Below are 18120 nucleotides of genomic sequence, written 5' to 3'. Positions count from 1 at the left end.
ATGGATTGGAAAGGATGATAGGAAAGAGAGAAGAAAAAAATTTAAAAAAAGAGACAAGAAAAAATGGAAAGACAAATATTTAAATTTTAAAAGTGAAACTCTTAAAAGTAATGAAAATTTAAAGAAGTAAAATTGAGAGATGAATGGGGATAAGATGAGAGGAAGGGAGGGAAAGAAAGGAGACCTGAAAAACAAAAAAATAAAAATACTTCAAATAATTTATAGGTATAAATAGATAATACTGCTATTAAGGAATTTAATCCTAAGAGGTTTTGAATTTAGTAATACATTTTTGGATTAAGAATGTACACAATGGGGGATAAGGTCTTATAATCAATGACAGGTATATAGGAGGTGAACAGAACAACAAATAATTCATGCAAAAAGAACTAAAGTTGAAAAAGTAAAACGAATGAGAAAGAAAGAACAAAAAAGACCAACAGGTCAGTAGACATTTTTTTTTTTAAAAAGCACACACACACATATACACCTAAAATAGAAGTTATAAGAGGAAAAAAATTAATGAAAACAATTTTTATAATTAAAAAGTAAAAATTTAAAAAAGATACAAAAAAAGTCTTCCTTGATTTTGTTTTTGGGAGGTTGATGGGATGATCCTGTATCTCCCTTGTGTCAGTAACCAGTCTCTCCGTGGAGTCTCTGGTTTGTTGTGGTGTTTGGTTTTCTGTGGCTTGATTGGTTTCTTAATTCAATTTGTTTGGGCAGGCAGAAAAAATTCTGTTGGTTTATCCAGAAGTTTGTGATCCCCTCCCAAGCTAGTTCAGTGGGAGGGAGATCTGCTTTGAGTATCACAAAATAGGGAGGTGGCTGTTTCCTCTAGTTTGGAGTTGCTGTGATAAGGCTGGGTTCTGGGTAAAGTTGAGGCCTTTCAGCAAACAGTAGCTTTTCCCTGTGGGGCTAGCTTCTGGGACATTCACAGAGCCCAGCCTGGAGCAATGCTCAGGGTTTATGTTTACTGAGTTTCAATTGATTGTCAGTGCTGCTGTAGGGAGGGTCAGCCGCTGGCTCTGTTTACTCAGTGAAGAAAGCTACTCCTTCGTGGGTGTAGCTTTCTCTGCCTCTTTGTGGTGACTTTGCCATGGGTGGAGTTGAGAATGGCAGATCAGGGTAGGTACTTGTGACTCGCTAAAAGACTCTTTTGTTTTCATCAATGAACTGAGTTGGATCTAGCTGCTTAGCCAGGCCTTTGTCTACATCAAAGATGGATATCTCCGGTGTTGGAAGGAGGGGTGGCCTTCCCTCCTCTGCTCCCTTTGAGAAGGAGTGAAGATGTCAGTTTTGTACTCACGCTGGAGTGTTGGTTCCTGGGTAGCCTCTGGTCTGCTTTCTGCAGGATGATGATATCTGCTACTTGTCAGTTCTTGCTGGTGTTGAGTAAAATCTGCTCGCCCGCTGCATCTGACACATTTGTCCCAGACTCTCTGGGTTGTAGTTATGGCAGCTATGGATGCCACCACAGCCGGCACAGCAACCTCAGCCATGGCTGCTGGAAAATGCTCAGATCTGTCTCCTTACCTGGATTTTCCCTCTCTGCCCAAACTCTCTGTACTGAGATAGCACACTTGGTGTGCCTAGGACTGTTCACTGGAACACTAGAACTGCTTTCTATGTGAGAGCTTGTTTAGCCACCAGATTCTCCTCTGCCATATTCTCGAAATTTCTGAAGGTGTTTAAATATTACTGGAATTGTTTTGGAATAAATAATGTTCACCTTGACTATCTTGAGAAAGAAAAATTGGTTTCTCAGCACTATAGGTAAGAACTTGAGTGAAAGAAACAAAAGGAAAAATGAGGAACAACTCAACACATTCATTCAAAAGAACCAAAACAACCCAAGAAAACACAAATTATCTCAGTACTCAAGAACCTGCAGGAAATGCAAAGATTTTTTTAAAAATAGCTATGATAAGCTTATGAAAATCCTGACTACATGGGAGTCTACTATTGTGAGGATAGTGGTTAAAGCTCAGACTGGACAGAAAGATCTGTACATAATGCAGGCACTTGTTATTCTAAATTCTAGGAAGAATAACATGAAGTAGACTGAGCCCACGATCATACACAAGTAGGAAGCAAGATTCTATCTGAAAGTTAATCAGGACAATTTAGGGCTGGGGGCATGGAAAAGTGGTAAGAACATCCATTTAGGAGACACAAGACACTCAATTCAAATTCCAATATTATGGGTATTAAAGAAAAAAAGCTATGACTTTATATAATGGGAATAATTGCAAGATTTGAATATTTGAGTGGAGAAAAATCCATGAGAGAGATAGAGTTTACCCATATTGCAATACTTTCTACATAAGTGATAATATTATGTGGTACTCCAGACATAACAGAGTTACCTTGCAAATGAGCATGGATGTACATTTGGGTGAAGGTAATACTCTATTTACACAGGTGTAAATTAAATACTTTTAGGGGGTAGATTTTAGTTCTTGTACTAAGAGCCTGGGTGATATCTCTGAGTCTTTTCTCTCAAGGCTATCACTCTACTACTTTGAGCCACAGTTCCAAATCTGATTTTCTGTTGGTTGTTTGGAGATAAGAGGCTCATGGACTTTCCTGACCAGGATGGCTTCAAACCATGATTGTCAGATCTCAGCCTCCTGAGTAACCAGGATTCCAGGCCTGAGTCGTCCATGTTTTTAGTAATTTAGTAAATTGTACAGTTACAGAAGTTATAATTTATCATTATAACCTTTATAATATATATGTGTATATTTATATCAATGCATACATGTAGAAATATTTTAACATATTTTCATATCTATAGTAGATTTATGAAATCATCCTTCATAATAAAATAACATGGAAACAAGTTTAATGAGGAGCAAAGCAAAGGGAATTGTCATGTTTCTTGTTGTTGAATGAAATATGAATTGTGAGAATCGGTTTGAGAAAACCATTTAACAAAATGGATAATGACTATTAATTCCAATCCCTTTAGTTGCCCATATTGTGCATCCTCACACATGAGTGTCAAAGTCAAACCACACTTTTTTGTCTTTGTATTTAAATCACATGTTATAATTTAGGGGATAGGTGAAGTAATCAAATAAAGATTAAAATAATAGTAAGTGTGGCTATGGGTTAGAGCTGAAAATTATTTTAAATATGATAATAGCTAATTAAATTCCATATCTCTTAGTTTTACTCTATTGTCATATACCTCATTCCCATATTAGGAAAGTACATAGAAGGTTCTCACTAAATTATGTGTAAAATTATGAAAAAATGTATTAAAAGAATATGGGCACATCGGGGCTGCGAAAGTGGCTTAGTAGTAGAGCTCTTGCCTCACATGCATGAGGCCCTGGGTTTGATACCTCAGCACCACATAAGCAAAAAAAGAAAGCCAGAAATGACGCTGTGGTAGATTGCTAGCCTTGAGCAGAAAAGCTGAGGGACAGCGCCAGAGGGGCCCAGAGTTCAGGCCCCTGGTCCGGACAGAGAAAAACAACAACAACAAAAGAATATGGGCACAGTGTGGTTTTAGCTGATTGAGACCTGTAGGGGGTAGTGTGTTTTTGAGGACCTGAAAAACATTGTGATGGAGATGAAGGAAGGGATGTGCTAATTCTGGCAAATTGGCTAGAGGATTGCTCCCAGAAAAATAGTGATGAATTCTTCTAAAAGGTTAGAGTAAAATCACTCTCACAATCATGTTCACTACTGTACTATTCACCGTAGAGAATTTATGGAAACAGCCCAGACACACTTTAGCAGAGGGATGGTTGGAGAAAGTGTTGCTGCACATATACACAATTGGATTACACCCATCCATTGTAAAGACTGTTGCAACATTTGCAAAGAAATGGATAGATCTAAAATTATGTTAAGTAAATGACGTCACAGCCAGACACAAAAAGGTCGCATATTTAGAAGTCAGAATTTTATGCAAGTTAAACAACAGTATTAATCAAAGCATGCTATTTGTAGAGGAGTATTTAACAGGTGTAATTTCTTATAAAATTGAACTGTTAATCCAACAAAATGAATACCAGGAGACTACCACTTGGAAAATGTGAGGGGAAGTCAAAGGGAAGAAATAAAGAGACTTATGGAAGTAGAGAGTGAAGCCATAATATTCAATGCAGATAGTATGAAACTAGTAAAAACGAAAGTGGGTTGAGGTTTGGAAGGATGTGAGAAAGTTGTGTAAAGATCCATTAAACTTATAAACTGATTCGTTGAATGGAAATCCCTTTGTACAACCATTTAATAAAAATATAATTAAAAACAATGGAGACATCTGATCATAAACCATGAGTCAATATGATAATTTTCTTCTCAGAAATTTTCGTTGCAGGTATTTTCCTCATAATGTCAGAAAATTGAACAATGCAATGTATATCAATACATCACTTTGCATATCCTAAATAGACAATATAAAAATCACAGTAAAAATATTAGAATATATCACATGATAAAATAACAGGTAGAAAGTATCAAACTCTGATTATTTTTCCAAGTACTTTACCTTTAGTACCTAATTTAATCCTCACAATAATCCCATAAAGTGGAACTACTTCTATTTTTAATTCTAAGATGATGATATTTAAGTCTTCAGAGTTGGAATTACTAGTACAACATTGTACACATGGTAAGTGTTAGCCTGCGTTCCATTCCCACCATATGAACTAACCTCATTCTATTTTATAACTAAATACCAGCACTCAGTCTACTAATTCTAGGAAAATTCCCAAAATTATTGTGCACACTGTAATAATATTTAATTTTATCTTTGTTAGAAAATAGGTAACTAAGTTGTACACCGGTGGCTCACACCTATAATGCTAGCTACTCAGGAGGCTGAGATCTGAGGATTGTGGTTCAAAGCCAGCTTGGGCAAGATAGACTGTGAGTCTCTTATCTCTAATAAACTACTAATAAACTGGAAGTGGCACTGTGGTCCAAGTGGTAGAGCGCTCGCCTTGAGTGGAAGAGCACAGGGACAGCACCCAAGCCCAGAGTTCAAGCCTCATGACCAACAACAACAAAAAAAGAAAATAAGAAGTAACTGTAATATGAAAACTCCAAGTTCATAATCAATTTATACCTCCCTGGTGAAAGGAACTGCTAAACTATAACATTCTTGATTTCTAGCTCAAAATAGTAGAAATCATATTTTATCAGTTCACTCAACACTGCACTGCCTGGGGACCCCATCTCTGGTTAACACAGTCTTACTGAAAGAATGACCTGCCCAATTTCTGATGGAAATAGATTGCAGGTCTTTTGGAGCAATTGTTTCCACATTGTAGCTCACCTAAATTGTTTACCATTAGAAGTATTTTGATTCCTTTTTATACCCAACATTTTGAGAGAAATGTACTACTTTAAAATGTTATTAAAGAAAGACTGATATAAAAATCACATTTGACCCCAGATACATATTTTACCATTCATATACCCAAAAATGCAGTCTTACATATCATTAATGTTAGGAACGAGAGGTTAAAAATCATAGACACCAAGACCTAATTTTGAATCAAAGACTCTCCAACTTGTGAATAAAATTGGTTTAAAAAGAAATCAATACTACTGCATTTTTAAGTCCCTATGAAAAGGATAATGATTCCCTATGATAATGATAATGATAAACTATTAACACTTAAAAATAACTCATTTTCTTGGAAGTAGGACAAAAAACACATGGTTAACCCTAATCATTTTAAAAGACCTTTATTTATACTAAAAGTTCTCTCGTAACTATAAAGATTCTAAAACTAACTGAAGTAGAGAAGAAATAATTTAACTGCATCATCTACATTCAATGGACTATTAATTCAAAACAAAATTATACTAATATTTAGCTTACCCAATTCACTTACATTCTTTTATTCTATTCCATTTACTTTCATAAAAACTGGGTTTCCATAAAATGAAGCATAAAAATGCATATGAACCCACTTACATTTTCAGATCTTAACAATATTTATTTCAGAAATTTTAGCTCTACAGTCAATGACATGAAAAAATACTAAAATATTCAAAGGATTTTCAGAAATTGCAAGACTTGCTCTGGGATGTTATGTATATTGGAACAGATATTCAAAAAGCCTTATTTGTTAAAGTTGCCATAATTACTCCCACAAAAGAGCCATTAGTAAAGATACCTGTGCACGTACAAAACACCTTCAAATGCATCCACAATCTGGACATGACACTTGCTTTTTGTTTGTTCGTTTTTGAAAGGAATACCTAACAAGCATATCCACAATACTTATTTTCAATGAATAAGATGGGATAGTCAAACATAATATGGGTTGGATTATCTCTTAGTGAGAATAAATATAATCTTGCAAAGAAAGTGATATTCAACAGAAATCCGGAGAGAGTTTATCCAACTTGTGTTTCACAGGAATCACCAGAGAATAATACCTGTTTGGTCAAGTCGGTCCAAATCACTCCATGAGTGTATCTTAAAAGTATAACCAATTTAAGAGGTCAAATACGTGTTTTGTACTGACAATCATCTTATAGCAATAACTTACTAACTAATTATGTCTGTATCTTCTTATCTAACATACAATAAAAGCTGAAAGCGGTCTCTTTTTCTAACTTAATATTGTAAATGCTTTGATTATGATGTTATTATTAGACAAATAATATGTACAAAGGGTGGTTCCACTGAAATGACATGACAGAACACTGATAAATAAAAACATTGCAACACACTTAGCTTTTTTCAGCCTCACCCTGTCCACATTGGCAAGCAACATTGCAACAGCACATGCACACATATACACATACATACATGTTCGCACATGTACACACACATATACATGCATGCTAAATTCAGGGTTTTTTTGTACAAAAAAGTCCAAATAAAATATTAGTGATTAGCACAAATGATAATATGCCTTATTACAAAATAATACATAAACCATTACCACGCATGTTACATTTTACCTGCCTCTCCACATGTGACCACTTAATTTATTTTTAATTAATTAATTACCTTATTAATTAATTTATTTGTTTGGTGCTAATACTAGGGCTTGAACTCAGGGCCTGGCTTTGTCCCCGAATTTATTTTTTTGTTTCAGTTTTCACAAGGCTAGCATTTTACTGCTTGTACAACAGCTCCATTTCTAGCTTTTGCTGGTTACTTTCAAATCAGAATCTAATGGACTTTTTTTTCTTGGTGTGCTTTCAAACTACAATGCTCAGATTTCATCTTTCTGATTAACTACTACTAAAGACCTTAGCCATCAGTGTGGCTTCTACTTTTTCCTCTATAGTTATCTAATGTACATACTTAGATGGTAATTTTAAAATGAGAGTATAGAAGCAAGATGTACAGTGATGATACTGTCTTGTCAGAAATTCAAGTTAGTAATATAAATTTATTCTTAAAACCATACAGAAAAAATACCATGATATAGTGTAAGAGAACTCACTATTGAACATTTGAGTCTTAAGAGCTTTCTAATAGATCCATTATTTATTGGTACCCAACATTAGAAAAATGTATGAGGCATTGGTAAAATAGAAGTGTTTTGCATGACTACATACATTCTTTCTTTTTATAAGACACTTGCTTTCATCTAAAAAGTAGGGCTGTCTATTGTCTTCATGTGATTTTGATGATTGAAAGTGCTTAGTGAGAAGGTCAAAATGTATTAGTAGTCCTTCACTATCAATTCTCATTTTCTTCTTGGAGAATATAATGATCAAATCAATAGTTCAGAATCAGCAAGCAATACTTCAGAATCATGCTTCCAGTGCAAGTGGATCACCAGTAAGAAATCCTCAATACCAATTTCCACAAAGTTTTGTCACAGATACAATCTCCCTGCCTTCTCTAGCTGCTTTATTTTCTTATTCCTTCATTGTACAAGAAAAGTATGATTCAACTGATTTCAGTCAGATCTGTTACTAGAATTATCCATGATTTATTTTATTGTCTGTAATTTGGTAAAGTTATGTCTCTTTACATAGGCTACTAAAAATGTATTTACTAATTTCAAGTAAATACATAAATTCTATTTCCATCTCTTTTAAAAATAAAATTTTGTCTGTTCTACAAATTGATCAGAAACATGGATTTTGTGGCTAGCTAGGTCATTACACATCTGACTCTTTCTTTCTCTCTACCTTTCATGGTTCTCATAATATGACTGCTCCATAATTATCCTCATTTATTTTGCTTTTATATTTTTGGTTGCATCATTTCACTTTTTGCTCTGCCATTTCCAAAATCATTTATATAGAAGGCATTATTTCCTATTTTCTCATTCCTAGAATAAGTTGCACATGAAGACATCACTGGTCCTCATTTTCAGTGTGTATGTTTGAATACGGAGGAACATCTTTCCTCTGCTCTCCATCAATTCCCTACTCTCCATTTAGAATAATTTCGAATAGTAAAATTGGAAAAAGAGAAAATAAATCATGTGAATAAACAGTTGCAGAAAATTCACCAGATATTTCTGACCAGTTCAACCAATGTGAACTAGTAGGGAAATACGTGGACACCTCATTCCCACTGGCACTCAAAGTCTCTGGTTAGGCAATTCTTAGGAATATGGGGAACAAGATGAAAAAGCAAGGAATGGTATCAATTGCAGGAAAAAAAATTGGAGAAGGATCCAAGCAATTTTCTTCATTGGGCTGCCGAAAATATTCAGCTTATTACAGTGCGGAGACTTCTTTCCCAAAAGGCCACTCATGTGAATAGTAGGGATGATGATGAGTATACCCCTCTTCGAGAAGCCTACAGTGGACACTTAGACATTGTCAGTGAGTTGGTGTCTCAAGCGGCACATGTAATAACTGTAGATGACTGCACACCCCTGCACAGTGCATATACGTGGAATCATACCAGAGTGGCTTCTTTCTTACTTCATCATGATACAGATACCAATGCCCAAACTAATGGACTCTTTTTTTTTAAATTTTTTTTTGGTCTGGTCGTTGGGCCTGAACCCTGGGCCTGGACGCTGTCCCTCAGCATTTCAGCTCAAGGCTAGCGCTCTACCACTTGAGCCACAGCATCACTTCTGGCTTTTTTTCTGCTTATGCGGTGCTGAGGAATCGAACCTAGGTTCTAATGCATGCAAGGCAAGCGCTCTACCACTGAGCCACCTTCCCAGCCCAAATATTTTTGTTTGTTTGATTTTTGTTGTGGTGGTGTTTTTTTTTTGGTCGTACATGGGGCTTGAGCTTTGGGCTTGGGTGATGTTTCTGTGCTCTTCAGCTCAAGGGGAGCACTCTACCACTTGAGCCACAGTTCCACTTCCCCAAACTAAAGGACTTTTGACAGACTTACATCTTGCTTTCGAGAATTGAGATAGTAAACATACGCTGGATAGCCTTCTGTTGAACCATTATATGAAACCAGGCCTGAAGAACAATATAGAAGAAACTGTATTTGATATTTCCAAAAGGATAATTATGTATCACTACCTCTATGAAGTTGTGAAAGGCTGTACAAATTGTTCACCAAAGTCCTAATGGTCGGGTTAAGGTTCTTAAATTTCAAAAATGCAAGTCCATCTTTTGTGTCCCTACAAAACATTTTCACAATCCAAATAAGAGCAATATCTTTTTTTTTTTGGTCAATCATGGGGCTTGAGCTTTGGGCCTGGGAGCTATCCCTGTGCTCTTCAGCTCAAGGTGAGCGCTGTACCACTCGAGACACAGCTCCACTTCCAGTTTTCTAGTGGTTTATTTGAGATAAGAGTACCACAGACTTTCCTTCCCAGGCTGGCTTTGAACCATGATCCTCAGATCTCAGCCACCTGTGTAGCTAGGATTATAGGCATGAGCCACCAGTGCCCGGCAGCACCAATATTTTACTGTAAAAATTCATGGATTCCGTGGAATTCTTCCAAGTGAATTTCCTGCCTTGGATGTAAAAATGTATTCAATAGTTTTTGTATACATGTATAATAATTTCTTCAGAGTTTGTGATTTTTTAATCAGAAATAATTTTAATTTACCTGTTGAAATGAGTAGTACAGAAACTAAAATATTTCTGATGCTTGTCTGAAAAAGTATGTTTTAAGATATTCTATATTCTATGTTTGCATAATGTTCATAATTTATTTTCTCCTAGATATACTTTGAATTCTACATTATTTTATAATATATAGGTTCATTAATGTGTCCTTTCCGATTGCATTCCATATAGAACAGTTTGATTCCTTTTATTCTAGGTCTTAATATTATTTTTCTTTGGGATAAAATGTCAGTGTTGTCTAATTTGAAAAGTTTTGTAAAGTTTATGCTATGTAAACGCCTTTCTGAGGTGAAGATTTAATACACTGATGTCAAACTAAATTTAATAATATGAATTACGTGTATTGTTACACTTGTAATTTTGTAATCAACTTTTTAATAACTGTTTTTCATTTCTTGCATCTGAAGAATGAAAAATATGGAATACTTCTCAAATTTTCATATTATCCTTGTGCAAGTGCCATGTTAATCTCTGTATTGTAATTTGAGTATACGTGCTGCTGAAGCACGTAATATCCTCTAAATTTAAGTAGTTAATGATGCAATCTTTATACAGGCTTATATCTATGGGTGCCTACTTGTAAGAAGGAAACCTTATTGTTCCTAACAATGCTATCGATCTTATTTCCCTTAAATTCTGTGAATAGTGGAAAAAAATTATATTGATCAGTCGATTGCTCACATTTGCAAAATTTTTTTGTCAATGACTATATTAAGTCTTTTTATTTGGTATTTGATCGTACTCTTAATTATTTATAGATAGGTCCAAAGGTGATGGCTTTTTCAAGTACTTATTTATCCAATTGAATTAGCTTTGTGGACCTAATGGATTCCAAGTAAGCATTGCTTAAGAGCTACTTCTAAACTTCTTCAGCTGACAATTTCCCAAATGAGGTGTTACTGGAACAAATGTCTACCTGAGCCTTTACCCTTCTTCCATGTGGGAACATACCAACTAGAATATCTTACCCTGACAGCAAAGATTTTCTTACTAGAACAAAACTAATCTTGGTTACAAGAGATCATAGAGAGATGAACCGTTCAAACAGAACTGTTCAGACTAGAAGGTATTTTATCAAAATATAATTGTTTCTTATACCTTCCATTTCAAAAGTAGCTAAAGCCAAGAAGGTGGAAAAATTGTTCGTATGCATGATTACTTTCTGTTCTGGCCTGTCTACGATCCAACCAGGGAGGAAATTACACTACTGCCTTTTTATAACCACATATTTTCAGAGTTGCAGGAGAAGTGCATATGTTTCTCCTCGTTATTAGGCATTAAATTGATAATGTTTTAATCACAGAGTTTCCTCTTTCCTCCATGCTGTAAATCTACAAATGGTAAAACTTTAGGTCTAACTCTATCAAACACTGAGGTAGAGAAAATGGAATAATACTTTAAAACAGAGTTGCCTTTGATACAGTAACTACAACAGAAAAATGCAAAATGTGTGCCTTTTAATTATATATAGTCATACATTTTACATTTATATGTGCTGATTATATATTTCACACAATGAAACTTACTAGAATTAGTTGATAATTTGACAAATAAATTGATATTTATTTTTTTCCAATAAATAGAATTGGAATATAAATAATTAGGTTTAAAATATATATTAGACTATAAAAAGTATCAATGCAATGTTTTTAGTATAAACTTGTGATACATTATAACTGTTCTTTGCCTTCTGAATCCACATGGTAAAAAAACAATGTTTTCCTCTAATCTGTAATGGATTTTACTCTGCTGCTCTGTTTATTGTTTTAACTTGCCTGTCCCAAACTGTTTTTCTCCATATTTCTGAAGCATTCCTACTGATTATTCCCAAATTTTGCTAAGATGTCTAAAAAATATTATTTTTCTGCAGTACCCATGGGTCCTAGGATCCCAGGTCCCAGTTACCTGCATCATCAGATAACAGGGGCAAGACTTTTCACCAAGGCCCATCCAACATATCAACACAAAGTAATTGAAGACCCATCTCAATTTCGCATTTCCTATATTTCAGGGCCCCAATTCCTTGAGATGCAGGAATTAGCAGTAAACAATTGTGAAATGCAAGGCAACTTAAAATGAAGGATGAGATCACAAAATTTGAGAGAAAGTACTGTAATTCAAACATTCAACTTACAGATGACCAGCCCATATGAGTGAACAAGTTCACAAAGTGTCATATGTTTATTTTTAATACCCCTCACCTATGATTAACGAAAGATTTTATTCCAAGGTAAGTGGGCCAAAAATAGTTCCTGGAAGGACAGATCCATAATTGGTCTACCAAAGCCCGAAAACTTGACTTAGAGGTCAATTGTAATTCAGAAAAACATTTGAAGCACTAAGGAGTGCTTCAAAACACAGGGACTTCAGTACAACATGGTTCTGTGGTATAAAAATGTCACTCTCAAACCAATGATAATCTACATTTAATCTGAAAGTATATTCATTTTCAAATATACTTTTAAAATCAATTTCGCCAAAATAACATTTGACAAGTTGATGATACTTAGTGACATTACAAGTTTTTCAAGTGTAGGGAGCAAGTTAAATAGAGTTGAATTATTTATACAGCACTAATGCCAAACATGTTCAACCATTCATTAAAGTGTAGAAATACTACCACCCACAATTTGTGTTTTTCAGTAAGAGCCTTTCAGAAATGTGTTAAATAGATCAACCTCCTAAATTTCAAACCCAAACATTAGCTAATAAATTTCATCATTTAATAAGGTACATTTTAAAAAATCACAAATAGTTGCCTTATTATATGTTATTTTATGTTTTTCTTCTGTCTAACATAGTAAGAAATATGACTTTAAGTCTTGAATATGGGTACTTATCAGAGATATGACAAACATAGTATCTGTCTTCTACTTCTATCATATTCCTCTCTAGGAATAAATTTTAATTTTCTTCTTTTTCCAAAACTTATAGGTAGTAGAAAATATTATTCCATGTAAAATAAAAGAATCACACCATTGTACAAAGCCATTTATAAAAATTCATAGTTAGGAATACATTCTAAGCCATTTTTTAACTTTCTTTTTGACTAAAGATTAATCTTACAAACAGTTGAGAATAAAATCATGTTTAGGTGCTTCCCATCTCCAGTCTTGCAAATTGTTGCTGCAGATGAATGAATTATGGAAATATAAACTGGCATCAGTTAAAGAATATGCAGGATTGAAACTCCATGGAATGTATATAAACTTTTCAAAGTATTAATAGACAGTTTAACAGAATGACAATCAGGAAGTTGAAACCAGAGAGGAATTATAGTAAAGACATAGAATGAATGAAAAATGAACAAGGGGCAGGTACAGTTAGAATACTGAATGTACACATATGATGAAGGAAGTGGTAAATTGGAAGTAAATCTTGGAGAAAGGGTTGGTTGAGAATGATGGAAGGAGTGACTCTGATCTACGAGTATTGGAAAATTAGATGGATATATTTAACTGTAACACAATTGCACAACCCTTTAAAATTCAGTTAAAGAACACAACAAGAAACAAAAACACACAAAAATCACAACCAAACAGCAATCTCCAGAGAGTATGAATATGACCACTCAAAATTTTAATCAGTTAATGAAGGGCAGTCTTGGGAAAAGCAAACAAAGCTGTTCAAAGAGGGAAGTTTGGGATAGGGAGAATTTTGAACAGAATTAGATTGTCTAAGGTTATAAATCACCTATATCTGCTGCAAACAGTATCTTTCTTCTACGAGTTTTCTGTCTGAACTGGATAATCCAGTCCTGAGACACACTTGGTAGCTTGTGAGGTAGAATGGAAGAAACAAGATCAAGAACCCATTACTCCACTGGAGAGAAAACAATCCTCTATATTTTCTCTAATCTCTCTTCACTACTCTTTCTTGATACTTTTAAGTCAAATTGCTTTTGAATTATATTTTTTCTTCTTTCTTCTGGCAAAGTAATTGGTCAAAGTAATTTCATTAAATATTATTTGCCATTTTCTTCTTTCATTCTGTTTAATTGGCCAAGTGAGTCCATAAAACTTCCCTTTTGCATTTGGTTGCCATGAAACAACATCTATTTTAATGAGGAGAAATCTAAAGTAAATCTTTGTCTCCAGAAAACTGTCCAAGAGGCTGTGATCACAAATATTTGGCTATATATTTTTTCTTTTACCTTGAAAGACTTCTTGTATCTAAAGTGCCCACAAAAATAAGTACTCCATGACTTGGTTCAATCAGAATTGTCTAACCTCAAAGATATATTTGCTAACAAGATGCTTAGAGGAAACCAAAAAATACTGCACTTTTTATCTTCTCTCTTAAGATTCTCCTTAGATACCATATCAGGAACAGTGAAGTTATTCTATGCAAAATTATTTCAATAGATTATTTCTCTCTTGGTCTTGCATTTGTTCACCAAGTTGTATGGAGGAGAATAGAGTTAAATCACCCATACCTTGGAAGAAAGTGTCTGTTACAAAAGGACAATGCTTCTATGTCCTACTTCTATGTCCTCTTATCTTTTGCCGGAGTTCCAATTAATCACAGGTTCTTGGCTTCAAGTCTAGTGAAGCTGAAGGACCATACGGGCTCCACCACTGCTACATCTTCATTATTTCTCTTTTAAAACTCTTTAAGTTGCCTCATTTGGATGTGGAATATATTTCCATGTCTTCATTCAATCAGTTCTGCATTGTAGTGAGCCAAATGTGCTCTGTAAAATCACTTTAGGGAGTAAAAATACTAACACAATTTATATCAAAAAGTTTTGGCCTCCCTTCACTGCTGAAGTCATTATGCTTAGCTAAGGCTTCTAAGAAAATTTTTTTATTATTTTTTCCATTTGCTCAATTCTTTTCTAAACTTTTTGGCATATGTAATAAAAGAAGTCTTCACTATCTCATATTAATAAGAATATTATTTTTTGTGAGCCACTTAGAAATGTCAAATCATTGGTTTGAAGTTTCCAATCAGAATTTTTTTCTGTGTTTCACTGCTCCACGTCCAAAGACATTGTGGAAAGTGTTACAAACAGAAATGTGTAATACCAACACCTTCTTTTATTGTGGAGGGCACTTTCTCCCTAAATATTTTGACTCAAATTATCTTTTTCAGAGAATTACTGTTTGGTAATTAAAGGTAAATTTACAAATTTTGATGCCTTATTTTTTTAAGAACTTTTAATTTAAATTCCAATACAATCTGGTTTCAAACAGTGAGAATATAGTTCCTGGGTAAGGACAATTCCAAGGGAACCTACAGGACTTACAGCAAGGTTTCTGAGGTTTGTTTGTTTAGTGTGAAAAAGAGCCATCTTCATCCACATTGCTCCCTCTCTACTAAGTCTCCTTGGATTTCTTTGCATGAAAGCCTATTCTTCCAGGCAATTTTAAATTTTCTTAATAGGCTAAGTTGTTAAAAATTTTGAACAGTTAAATTTTACTTGTCATAACTTTAAAACCCTTGAAAATCCTTTATCAGAACCGCAAATTCACCAATCCTAATTCCACCTTTACCATCAAAATGTTAACATGCTGTTTTCAAGATATAGTATCCATGCAGCTATTATTTTCTAGTGGCTTTGTTATGCGTATATATTACCATATTAGACGATGATAAGCAAAATGAATTCCAAGATATGGAACCAGATTTTTTTTTCATTTGTGGTTGTTGTTTTTGATGAACTATGTGATTTCTGTTTTCTTTGGGGTGTTCCCCTATGGTTTATCCCTGCTGTATGGTGAGACGATGGTGAGCATAATGGTGAGACAAAGGACAAAAGGCAAACCAATGCAGTAGCAATACTCACAAGACAATATTTTGGAAATGTACTTCACAACTTGTGAGCGGTGAAGGGGTGAAGGAAAACTGTGAGAAAAATGAGGGAGTGTTACCAAGTTTGAAAAGTTATGATTTAATACCTTACAATTATTTTAACCCCACTGTACATCTTTGTTATAATAAAATTGAAAAAATAAGCTGCATAAAATATAATTTCACTGTATTGGCACAGTAAATAATATTCTTTATGTAGTAACATTTTAAAAATCAATACTATTTGGCATCTAATTTGAATTAATTCCCCCTTCTTTATCAGAGGGTAATCAACTTGCATGTTATCCAACTCGACAATATTTTCACAATATATTTGCCAAATTTTTCGAAAAAGAATAAATTTAGTATTTTCTCATTCTAAAACAGAAAACAGTTTAATGCTATGGAAACCCTTAACTTTTAAGAGTAAGTAAGTTTATAAGAGGACAGAATATATGTGTTCTTCAAAATTCCTATGACTTATAACTACTCATTTTTAAATTCTCAACATACCTAAGAGATTCAAAACAGTACCTGTTTGCATGTTATGTACTTCTGCAATAGATGCAGTTTCCAATGGGGTGTTACAGATTGAGAAGTAAATAGAAAAATAGCCACATTCTGATAGAGGATAAAACTGTGAAGCATGTGTAATAATTAATTATTCAAGAGTAAGCAATTTTTTTATAAGAGTAAGCTATTATGTCTATGACCATCAATCCCAAGATTTATGCCATAAAGTCATACTAGCCCAACAGTTTCCAACTTGTAAAGGACACCTTAAAATTCCTTAATTCACATCATGAATACCTTATCTCTATTTTGAAAAAATACTACACCTCTGCTAATGTGACACCCTCCTTGTTCTGAAAAGAACACCACCATAAACTGAGCTGCATCATTTTTCCTCCACTGGTATTCTTGACATGAGAACACTTGCAAATATTATTTATATTTATACTTTTAAGTTATCATAGATATTCACTATGCTAAGATAGGAAAATTAAGATTCAAAGCTCACCCAGGCAGGAAGGTTTTTTAGAATCTTATCTCCAAAAACTTCTCCACAAAAGCCAGACTCAAGTGGCACTGAGGTTGAAGTGGTAGGGCATGAGCCTTGAGCATAAACAGGCTCAGAGACCCTATCCAGGCCAAGAGTTCAAGCTCTAGGACAAACCAATAAAACAAAAACAAAATTGAAAACAAACCCCAAACCTAGCATTTTTCTCCATGTATACAGAGGAACGTAAATAAGGAAATGGCTTCCTGTGGTACATATAGGGAGAAGAAAGCAGATGACACAATTACTCTGTTCATACCATATTAAACCAAACCCTTAAAAAATTGGTTTTTCTAAATGTATAAATTCATGTCATCCATTTGTTGGCAACTCTGCTGGATTATTCACATTAACATGGTATACATGAACTGGGTGAATTATCTAGTAACTATGTTCTAAATATAACGCTATTGAAATAATATCTAGGCAAATAGAATGCCAGAATCTTTTGTGAATTTTTCAAATAATCCGTCTACTTAAAAAGAATTTTGTAGTATCCTATAGAATATGAAATTACAAACAAAACCAAAAAATATATTTTAAATCTAAATTCTAATTTAACAAGGTCTACAGAGTCCTGCATTAGACGAACTTTGCTATTTCTCCAGACTTAAGCTTTTGTAATCCTTCAACATTTATTTGGAATCCAACAGAATGAGACTTACTTACTTCTGCAAGTTTTTGGATGGGAATCATGAGCTATTTTGCATCTAGGAATGTTCTGTAATGATGAGAGCATTTAAAAAACAAGTGAGGATATGTATGAGTTGCATTCAATAGGAACTTGACTTCTCAAAACATAATGACAAAATTAGGCCAAACTTCCAACTGTGTATTCGTTTTTTGTTGATGGTTTGTTTTACTGAGACAAAATTATTCTACCTGGTCCAGGGAAGATATCGTTAGGTAATTCTACTCTCTAATCTCCTGCATGAGTGCTAGAATTCCAGGCTTGTATCACATTGCCCTGACATAGTTTGTTTTATTTTATCTAGAAACAGATTAGCAAATCTGAACTTCTCCTATAATCTTATCCACTAGACTGACTGCTCAGACTGTTTATGTACTATTTTCAAAGATGTTTTAACATTTGACACGGGATATGAACATTTTCAGATGCACCTGCAGGCTTCCCTGATTCATTCCACCATGTATCATATCCCGTTAATAATGGTTGCTTGACTTTCTTACTATCTCTGGTCCCTACCTGTGTAATATTCTCAAATTCTGGGGGAAAGTTCACTTGAAGGCTTTCTAATATTAAAAATTA

At 34.2% G+C, this 18120-nt stretch overlaps 1 pseudogene; it reads right to left on the bottom strand.

Moving 5' to 3' along the window:
- Positions 1 to 10408: 10408 nt before the first annotated feature.
- LOC122124505 lies at positions 10409 to 10505 on the bottom strand (annotated as a pseudogene).
- Between the last annotated feature and the right edge of the window lie 7615 nt (positions 10506 to 18120).

This window comes from Dipodomys spectabilis, unplaced genomic scaffold (genome assembly GCF_019054845.1).
Source record: "Dipodomys spectabilis isolate Male_0828 unplaced genomic scaffold, ASM1905484v1 ptg000238l, whole genome shotgun sequence".
In the NCBI taxonomy this organism is placed as follows: Eukaryota; Metazoa; Chordata; class Mammalia; order Rodentia; family Heteromyidae; genus Dipodomys; species Dipodomys spectabilis.
The sequence above is the reverse complement of the archived record's forward strand: the minus strand, read 5'-3'. Positions and strand labels throughout refer to the sequence as shown.